This window comes from Strix uralensis, chromosome 26, assembly GCF_047716275.1.
Source record: "Strix uralensis isolate ZFMK-TIS-50842 chromosome 26, bStrUra1, whole genome shotgun sequence".
NCBI lineage: Eukaryota > Metazoa > Chordata > Aves > Strigiformes > Strigidae > Strix > Strix uralensis.
The window spans coordinates 7,008,417-7,018,070 of NC_133997.1; the positions used below are offsets into that span (position 1 = coordinate 7,008,417).

General features: G+C 43.9%; 1 protein-coding gene across 1 annotated transcript in view; it reads right to left on the reverse strand.

Moving 5' to 3' along the window:
• The window catches only part of FLI1 (Fli-1 proto-oncogene, ETS transcription factor), a 94,532-nt gene extending 90,213 nt beyond the window's left edge, over positions 1-4,319 (reverse strand). The window contains exon 1 of the mRNA XM_074851234.1: positions 4,305-4,319. The gene's annotated coding sequence lies outside the window, so the exon portion shown is untranslated. The remainder of the gene's footprint in view (positions 1-4,304) is intronic.
• Positions 4,320-9,654: the final 5,335 nt, after the last annotated feature.

The window sequence follows — 9,654 nt, forward strand, 5'->3', positions numbered from 1 at the left end:
AAAAAAAAAAGCGCGTTGTCATTTTTAATTGGCTTTTTAAAAAAAATATCGCGTGCATCGGGGTTAAAAATGCCGTTTGCAAGCTTTAATCTCATTATTCTGTGGGGATGCGAACAACTCTTTCTGCACACTCACAACCGAGCTAGCTAGGGACCGAATCAGATCACATTTCAAAGTCATTTTTCATTCTTTTCTCACGTTTCCACGTGCGAATTACAGAAAACACGGAGCTGAAGAGGAACCCCGAGGGCTTACTATTGTGTTAACAAAACCCTCTTCCTCTTATTTTCGTTGAGGGGCAGTTCACAGGCGTTTGCATCTCTCCCCCGTGCGTTTTTCCCGCGAGTTTCCTTTATTTTTTAAACAAACGCGCCCAAAATCTCAGCCTGGCTCTGACAGGAACCACTGAGCACACGCGCCTAATAAGCTGCAATGAAATAAACTTTAAAGGTTGGCGTTAACAAAAACTTAGGACGTAAAGCACTTACAAGTTCAGGGGAAATGCTTGCCCTGAATCCTGAGCTGGGTTTGCTACCCCTTGTAATCAAACCCCACAGTCGAGTCGAGAAACCCATGTGGCTAGTTGCAGTCATCTTGGGAGCTTTACTAGCCCAAAAGAAAATTGCTGGCAAATTGGAAACAGCTGTAGCATTGGAGACAAAAAAAAAAAAAAATAAAAAAAAAAAATCAACCACCACCCCCCTGCCCCACTCCTGAGCAGAGAAAGTTACAGAAGTTTTGTTTACACAAATAGCTCCAATGCAGACATGACATTTCAAGTTTTCATCAACAAACCGTAGGTGACTTGTGTGTAAGCAACATTTCAACATTCATCACTGACAGTGATTTTTTAAAGATGCCTATGAAATCTCTGCCTCTCACACACAGGCGCTTCCAGTCGGCTCCTGTGGCAGCTGCTCTTGCCTGTGCCTATGCCCCCTTTAACAGGGTGCTAGCAACACAAACAGTGACTTAAAACCCACAAAGAATTTTATCCAAGGTGGTGGTGGGGGAAACCTGACAAGTGCTCGATTCTCATAAGCCTGTCGGACAATTGCTAGAACAAATGAAACGGTGGAAAAGCTCAGAGTCCTGCAAAATGTGCTCTTTTCATGTTTTCTATTTATTAGATACGTTAAGAGAAAACAGACTCATATGAGTCCCAAATGTAGGCAGAATATTAAAAGAGGCATGTGTATGCTCCAGCAATTACAGCTGAATTTGATTAAAAACGTCATGAGGACTGCAAAAGCAGGAGTTACCTGATACACTAACCCTGAGGTTGCTTTAGGATGAATTATAACACAATTCATTTTATTTTAATAGGTCACTATAAGATTAACTGTTTAAGGATGGAGCTGTGCTATAAATGTTTACATCAAACCAGAAATAAGCAAGCTTTACTTTCTGGTTGTTTAGAAATAATGTTTATTACATTTTAAAATTCCTCAACATGTTAATTAGAAATAAGGGGAAAGTATGTGAAGTCAAACGGGGTTCCAGTGTTTGACATGTAACCACACACACACTTCTGCTCTTCAGTTTCTCTTTCCTAAGAGGAAAATGTGGTGATTTTTAACTGGCCATCATCATTTCCACATGCTATGGGAACATAATGACAACAACTTTTTTCCCCCTGCTCCTCTCACAGTCTTGGTCCAAAATTTGAAGGCATTTTGTAGCTTGGGCCCATGGTCAAGAAGACCAGCCTGGGGAGATGACTCTGAGTAGGCCAGTGGAATCAGTCACCACAACAGCCAAATTTGTGTGTTTGGGAGGGAGAAAAACTTGAAGACCTGTCTGTGACCGAGGGGCAAAATCTCACAGGCATGAAGGACTTCAACACACCTTCCCACTTTCTGTTCCCAAGGCAGGGACTGTGTCTTTGAACTTGCTTTAGCTGGTACAATCATATAGGTCCAAGAGACTGAATAAAAATAGCCTCATAAATTCCCCCTCAAGAAAGAAAGGGTGAAACAGAGAACTACCATGGAGAGATGTTTGTCTGATTTTTCATCTGGTATACTGCTGGGGAGTTTTTGGATGAGATAAGAACCCCTCTGTGGCTGATTTTTTTTTTTTTTTTCCCATTGCTATCTTTAAGCAACATCTAATGCAATAGGTACTTGTGCACAGCTGGAACTCTAAGGAGCAGTTGAATTTACTTATCATGAAGCGTAATAGTTCCATGCTGCTGAAATGAAAATATTCATTCTATAGGAAATTCCTACCCGTTAAATTTTATTTTCATTTACAATCGACAAGAAAGGCAAATTTAGAATTTTAGCACGAAATGAAAATGTTTACTTCAAGGAAAACTGAAGTGATCATCTCAAAAAGGTTTCACTCAGAGAAATCAGAAAGACTCATTTCAGTGATGATAGGCTGTTTCATTTTCACTAGTCAATGTAACTAAAAGCACTTTGATAAATTCCACTTGCAATCAGCAAAACTGCTGTAAATATATTTGGGAAAAACATTTCAGCTTTGCTAAATCATTCTCTACCATGAAAAACACCTTTGAAATAGAATATGTTTCACCCTGGTCTAACATTAATGATGAATGTGATAAGTATATTAAAATAAATAATCATAAATTATTGATAAAATCATTATCACAACAAAATAAAAGCTTTAGTTACAGAGATAAAATGAGGGGATAGGAAAAAAGGAATTGCCGTCATTGTTAGATTCTATATTATGCTTGAAAAAGGACTGTTAGGTGAAGGTTCATGTATGTCCCAGGAATTATAAATTCTGCTTAATGAGAACAATAATCTTTCACTTTTGCTACACTGTCTTGATTTGAGGACATGTTACTGTTCAGACTATTTATTTTGACTAGTATTTATAGTGAAGTTAGAAAAAGCGTGGGGTTTGGTTTTGGTTTTGTTTTTGAAGCCATGATCCTCTACAAAACATTGGAGTTTCCACTCCCTATTGTTTATAAACATTTGAGGAAATTATTTACTGTCCATAGGACATCATGTAACTCTCCTGTTAAACCAGTTTTGGTTTTTGACTGGGCTCGTTTGATCCTCAGTTCATGTGTTTTGTTTTTCTTTAGTTTTCTTACTAGATTTTAGAGATATCCTCCCGCAGGTTAGGTTAGGCAGAATATAAATGTTATAATGAAAGACATTTCCTGACTTAAATACAGTTTAACAGACAAAAGGGCGGGAAGGGAAGTTTAAGGACAGGGTGGTAAAGATCTTAGGTCTCACAAGAGCATCTCAACAGCAGGAGCAGGACAGAAATGATTGCAATGGGGCTGTGAGGGAGGGGCCCTGCGGCCCTCTCCGCACCAGACAAAATGGCGGGATGCGTTGTGAGGAGCATCCCGCCCTGTCAGTCTCAGCCCGTCAGGGGAGAGCGGCCCCCTGCGATTGGCTGTTCTCACCCAGAGGGCGGGTCAAGGGCCATGGGCAGCCAATGGGAAGTGTGGGGCACCTCACACCTCTCCGCAGGGGCAGTGAAATGGCTGTCGTGTCGCTCCCCTCAGCTGCCATGGCGGCTGTGGCACTCAGCACGTTCCTCCCCAAAATCCCTGTTCTCCCACCTCTGTCTCGCTCCCCCTTTTGCCCCCCTTTTTTTGGAAGAGGGTGCCTCTTCTGCACCCTTTTTTGCCCTATATGTCTACTGTGCCCCTTTAAGGAAATAATACCAGTATTTATCATCCCAAACGAGCCCCTACCACTCTCTTTCGCTTTCACACACCAGCATAAACACCTGCCTAGCTGACACTAACTAGAAAAATAGAAGAAAAAAAGTAAAAGAAATTAAAAGCAAGCCTCTTCCTCCAGCGGCGTTTTGCCTCTTAAGAAAAGAGAAGTAGCGGTGACCCCAAGTTCACTGCAAGATTCACTGTTACTTTGCTTTTTCTTCATTGATTTTACATGAGGCACCTCTTCCAGGAGAAGAGAACATCAAAATCTTTCCCTGAAATACAAAACTCAAGGATGCCCTTGTCTCCTGCACCGCTCTCCCTCCTTGCATAGTCCAGCTCCACAGCTTGATGCCTTTGTGTCTGCTTGCTCTGGGATTTCTTCTTTGCTTTCTTTAAACAAATCCCTGAAGTCCTGCACTGTGCTGATGGGAATCTGCAGCTCCCTTAGAGCCTCCCCAGCCATTTTTGGCTTGAGCTCCTGGAGTAGCTGCTGCTCTGGAGAGACTAGGCAGCCTGTGAAGACACATCTGGAGCTCTAAAGGCTCTCCATCTGCTCTGGTGTCCACAGAAAAACAAACAAACAAGCAAATTCACCAATTATTTCTTTCCAGAGGTTAATTTCTTGAAAACATCTCACCTTGTATTTGAGCCAGTGTGGATGGTAAAGGAGGTGAGCAGGAGGGAAGAGAGCGAGAAGGAAGTCGTTTCCACCAAAAGGCAACATAAACAGCTGAATGCGTGAAAAGGAAAAAAAAAAAAAAAAAGCTGAGGTGAATTAAAGAAAAATAAATGGCTAAAACAAGAGCTTGATGCGATTCCAAGTGTTTTGACATGGAAGTATGTTTCCCATTCCACTTCTCTGCAGAGAAGGTTTCTCTTCAAATTAGATGAACCATAAAATAAAAAGGAAATTTAGAACAACACTGTAAAATGGTGTTTTACAGCCCTTTCCACAAAAGGTTTTCCCTTGAAGAGCTCTTATACCTTGGGCCTTGTCTACGCACTATCATCAGACAGCTTGGAGTATACCAGTCAAATTAAAGCATTTCAGTGCCCGCTCCTCCCGAGTGAGGCTGCAGCCTTTTTGGTGTAAAAGGTGCTTTATGTGAGAATAACTATTCCCATATGGAAAGGAGCGATGATTTGGGAAATCTTTCTGGTTAATATTATGAAGTGCTTGCTGTGAGCATTTGCTTTATCATGAAATGGCTCAGTGACAGGGTATATCCCTGTTTGCTGACAGGGCCTCCAGGACATCCCTACCAGAATAGAGACAACAGAAAGTACTGAGTTCAATAGACTTTATTTTGACCAGTGGTTTATGGGCCAAAGACATTGTCTGGGACAAGAAGAAAGTAATATTCCTTATGGAAGGAAAGAAGATGGGAGGAATGCAGATTTGCCTCAGACAACAAAAGTGGAGGGGATGAAACAGGGACTTGAAGGAGATTCACGGGGAAAGGTGTGTGGGTGAAAGAGGAATCTGTGTGAAGGAGAAGGGAAGGCTTGGTTTGCTTTTGGGAAATATGCTCTGAGGTGCCTGGACCAGGGGCACTGCCTGGAGCATTAGTTAGCCTCTGGTGGCCTGAGCTAGGACTGTGACAACAAGGGGAGCAAAACTGAAGATGCTGGAGCAAGTTAACTACAGAATAGCTGCATCCAAATGAAAGGTTGGACCAGCCAACCAAACAAATAAATGTGAATACCGTTAATTCAGCCAGCTAAATCAGTACAAAATCTGTGGTGGTCCAGGCTCTGCAGCTGATTAATGGCTGCTGGAAATCAATGTCACTATGGTCTCCATAAGGTTCTCTTTCCCCTCAGTAGCTAAGATATGAAAGGTATGCCATTAATTACAGATTTTAAGGTAAAACCGGACCATCTCTCCTGAAGGACATGATTTTCTAATTTTTTCTGGTTTAGAAACAACCCTCAGAGCATGAAGACTTCATCCAGTTGGACTTTCAGAGAAAGAGTATACAACCTCACTTTTCCATTCCACAGCCATGCTTAGAGACAGGTTTTTGAGCTGTCTAGAACAATGTGAATTACTGTTCTCTGATATAACTAGCCTGGATATTTTTGTCTTTCAAATACATTACAGATGAAGCCTACACACTTTTCCAGTTACTATCAAAAACCTTGTCCACATGGGGATAAAAGGTGATTATAAAAATATCCTAGTGACCATGTGAACAGCTACTACCTCGTCCTGTTGATACTAAGCCACATTGCTCTAGGTGGCATATGAACAAAGACCAGATGATGTTCCAGACCCCAGAGAGCTTCTAGATTTACACAACACATTATAAAACCCTGTAGTGTGATAGACCGAGATGTGAGCTGCTGTTGAAGCCAGCATGTGCTCTGCAATCCTTGAAAATCAAGCAGTTTATTTTAGGAGCCTGCCTATGGATTGAGGAGCTTAAATTTGGGCTCCTAATTGGAAAATATTCCAAGACTATAAAGGGATCAAGATGTTTCCCTTTTCCATCCCAGGCACGAACCCCTCCTGGACAATTACAAGCGAATCCCCTCTAAGCACTCCTGTTTGCTGCGGGAACTGAAGTCGTGACACTGAGTCACACATCCTTGGGTCTTTAGAGGTGTCCGGTTGCTCACTCAACTTGTTGACTCTGCTCCAGTCACTAGCCCTATTTCCTGGACTTATCTCACCGACCAGATTTCCCCTCCTCTCTCTCCCTCCTGTGGCTCATAAACACTTGAAATCTACTGTAAACCCAATCTAGGCTCACAGCTTGTTGTGAGTACAAGCAGCAGCAGATAGCAGGAGATAAGGAGCGAGGCCACATTGTCTTTTTCCAGCCTGCACTGAGAATTCACTTTTAAATCTGAAAATTGTTTGCTTAAGGAAAAGGAAATGTGCATGTGTGCGTTGGGGGGCAGTGAGAGAGGGGAGGAAAAAGAGGAAGGGAGCTGTTTTAGAGACCAAATTGGGTCGTACGAAAGGAAGGATTGATGGAGATTGATGAAGGAAGTTCAGTGAAGGTCCCGGTGCAACAGGCACTTGTAAACCTTGTGCTCCTGTTATCCTGCCCTGTTCCTAAACATCAGACCATTCCCAAAGGGGAGGTGGTGTTTCCGCAGTGGAGCCCTTGGATGGCCATCTCCCTCCTGGCACTCCGAGGCCAAGTTTTGCTGGAGGGACACCCAGTGAGATGTTGCTCAAGCCATGGGGAAGGGCTCCAGGCTGTGTCCACGTGAGAGAAGTTCTGTCGAGCTGCAGTGCTGGTCTTGTCACTTAATCACTAAACTGGTAAAAAATCCCCCTGTAAACACACTTATACCCAGTGCTCAAACTGGGACAGCAGAATGGTAGGGGATCTCTATTTCCCCTCTCCTGTATGCATTAGAAGTGCTACATATTTTATGTCCCAGCAGCGCTGGATGACATATTGTCACTTGTCCTTATCAGCTACTGCTTACATCAGCAGAACTAACTTATTTCACTTCCCAAATCAAGAGGGGATCAGGTCTAACTGCAGACTTTGGTAAGCACAGCTCTGTTGACGCCTGTGAAGCAGCATGATTCCTGCCTGACGGCGCTCTGCCGGCAGCGTTACGGTGCTGGGGTGGTTATAGTGACAAAAAAATGTACTTTTACAGGTGCAGCCGACTTTGCTCATGTGGTGGTTTTATTGCACAGCTACAATGCGTAGCCGGAGCAGCTCTGTCTGCGCTAGGGGTTTTGTGGGCTACGTGAATACTCCTGTGCTGGTAAAATGCTCAGGGTGAAGGAAAAGTCTGGAGCTACATGGCTATAAACACTTTTATACAACTGTTTCTGTACAAGGCAGGGATGGTCCCTTCAGCTGTATCATTACAGCTAACGCAGCAAAGCTTTCTACCACAGATTTTGATCACAGTGACAAAGGTCCCACTGGCTCCTACAGGAAGAGAATCCTGCTCAAAGTAAGCACATCCAGCAGCCCCAGAACGCTTCTCTCTGAACCGTGCAAAATTTCCTTTTGATCTTTGAGGTACCAAGATATCCCAACTTCCACAGATCAGATAATGACTCAGAGCCCGAGGCAGCCCAGGTCTGAAGGGAATGATAAAGAGAGTTTGTGATCCCTGCATGGAAAGTGTTATGTAAATTTATGAATTGATCTGATGGTGCTGAAGTCCATAAAACCCGCCGTTGACTCCACTGGGTGCAAGATTCAGACCTTCTTTTGTGATAAATTTGGAGTCCTTGGGACACATTCCTTTAGAAGCTGGGATACAGCAGAGATACAAATAACACAGGGAAATTTGAGGGGCTAATCCTCCTCTCTGTGCACACTTAAGATCCAGGCAGCTTTAAGGTGCATGTGGGGGAAGAACCCACATTTTTACAACAGCTTTCAGACCAGCTGCCTCTCAAGAATTGTCTTTGGGAACAAACGTGTTGGAAACACTAAGAAACAGGAAGACATTCTGAGGCATAAGAAAGTAAAGAAGAAATTGGACCGGCCATTGGTGTCTTCTTTATCAATGGACCAGGCACATCTCATTTGGAAAACCTGACTTCTTTCCTGGGATCAGAGAGGCTCTGATGAAGCTCCAGGAGCCAAAAGAGGAGTATGAGCCACTGATTCAGCTGGTGACCAAGTGCTCCACGGAGGCAGTTCCTCAACTTGCAGCAAGTCAACTGCAAAAAAAAGTCTTTACCTATAGATGTAAATGAGTTCTAGTCAGACTCAAAAACCTCTCTGGCCCCAGGAAATGACAGTGGGAGTTAAGTACCAATGTGCTTCGTCACATGCAGTTTTAAGAGTCTACTTTGCAGACCTGTCCTTCATTTTGTGTTTTGGTTCCCCATCTGCAAAACAGAGATAATAGCATGGCTCCATTACACAAAGTCATTGTGGAGATAACTATGCTCAGATGCTATGGCAACAAGGGCTGTGTAATATTGAAGATAGCAAGGGATGCTAAGGGCAGAGAGCTGGCTTGTGTCAAGCATGGCCTTGTGCTGGGAAAGGATGGAGCAAACCAGCAGAGCCTCCCTTCATCGGTCCTTTCCCAGAGAAACTGTGTGCAGGCCTCGTGTGGGGAGTGGCTGAAGTATCAGATGATTTTATTTTAGGAAGGAACAGCAGTCTCAATCCATGTGGATTCTCTGCTCCATCACATCGTCTCACCTCCCCACCCCACTGTCTCTGACGTCCCTCAGCAAAGTCCTCATCTTGCTCGTGTTTATGCATTGTCACTGAAGTAGAAGGGGAATGAAAGCAGATGGCAGCTGCAAAACCCCAGCTTTTATGGCTGAACTATCAAAAAACCAGCCTCAAAAAATATGGGGTGGAAGTCTGGGGACCTGGAAAGCTGTTGAAATACCACCCCTGAGACCCTAGCTGAAGTCAGGTAAGGTCTTTTTGGGCTTTCCCTCACCTGGACCCTTCGTGGTAGAGTGGTTTCAGCTCCTGTTCTCCATCCTTGCCCATTTCCTGGCTCCCACTGCGACACTTTGATTCATAGGGCCCAACCACCCGTAACCACCCAGGGAAATAGAAGCTAAGCCAGGCAGCTACGGTCATTCATTTTCCCCTCAGGGGGAGGAAAAGAGGCCAAAGATAAGATCGCTTCATTTAAGCCAGAATCCATTTTTCACTGGCCAATTCTCACAAGTGTGATCCCTCCAGGAGGAACAGCATGGCTGCCACTGTCTTCAGTAGAATCAAGACCTAAGCTATCTGGAATAAGATTCTTTGTCCTCAGAGCCACCTTTCCTTGGCTGGTTCCCCACCCTGCACAATGCAGACATTTCCTGGGAAGCAGGACATTTAGCTCTGCCACAGGCACACCAAATGACCCCATGCCTCAGTTTCTCCATCCCTGTTCATCAGGACTTTTGAGATACAAGTGTTGGGCATTTCCACTTGTCTGAGGAGCCCTGGTGACAACTCCCTGTCTGAAGAGCCCTGGTGACAGTTCCTCATCAGCTTGGGAGGAGACAGGCTCTCTCCCATTTCCCATCCTAT